Below are 622 nucleotides of genomic sequence, written 5' to 3'. Positions count from 1 at the left end.
TCATAGAGTGTTCTGCCTATGTTTTCCTCTAAGAGTTTTAAAGTGTCTGGAGGTGGGTCAAAAAAGATCTTGCTGTGATTTATATCATAGAGTGTTCTGCCTATGTTTTCCTCTAACAGTTTTTATAGAGTCTGGCCTTCCATTTAGGTCTTTAATCCATTTTGAGTTTATTTTTGTGTATGGTGTTAGGGAGTGTTCTAATTTCATTCTTTTACATGTAGCTGTCCAGTTTTCCCAGCACCACTTATTGAAGAGGCTGTCTAAAAATATGGAACGCTTCGCGAATTTGCGTGTCATCCTTTCACAAGGGCCATGCTAATCTTCTCTGTATTGTTCCAATTTTAGTATATGTGCTGTCCAAGCAAGCACAGGTTTTGTTTTTTTACTATTGAGTTTTGAACATTTTTGTATATTCTAGATACAAGTCCTTTGTCAGATATATGCTTTGAAAATATTTTCTCCTAATCTGTAATTTGTCCTTTCATTCTCTTAAGAGTGTCTTTTGAAGAGCAGTTTTCAATTTGGTGAAGCATAATTTATCAATTTGTTCTTTCGTGAATCACACTGTTAATATCATATCCAAGAAATCTTTGCCTAACTCAAGGTCACAAAAATATTCTCT

At 34.4% G+C, this 622-nt stretch overlaps 1 non-coding gene across 1 annotated transcript; it reads right to left on the bottom strand.

Moving 5' to 3' along the window:
- Nucleotides 1-262: 262 nt before the first annotated feature.
- On the bottom strand, nt 263-369 carry LOC117311522 (U6 spliceosomal RNA). Its single transcript, XR_004525717.1, has one exon. It is a non-coding gene; the product is annotated as a U6 spliceosomal RNA (small nuclear RNA).
- Nucleotides 370-622: the final 253 nt, after the last annotated feature.

The sequence above is a fragment of the Tursiops truncatus genome, chromosome 2 (assembly GCF_011762595.2).
Source record: "Tursiops truncatus isolate mTurTru1 chromosome 2, mTurTru1.mat.Y, whole genome shotgun sequence".
In the NCBI taxonomy this organism is placed as follows: domain Eukaryota; kingdom Metazoa; phylum Chordata; class Mammalia; order Artiodactyla; family Delphinidae; genus Tursiops; species Tursiops truncatus.
The sequence above is the reverse complement of the archived record's forward strand: the minus strand, read 5'-3'. Positions and strand labels throughout refer to the sequence as shown.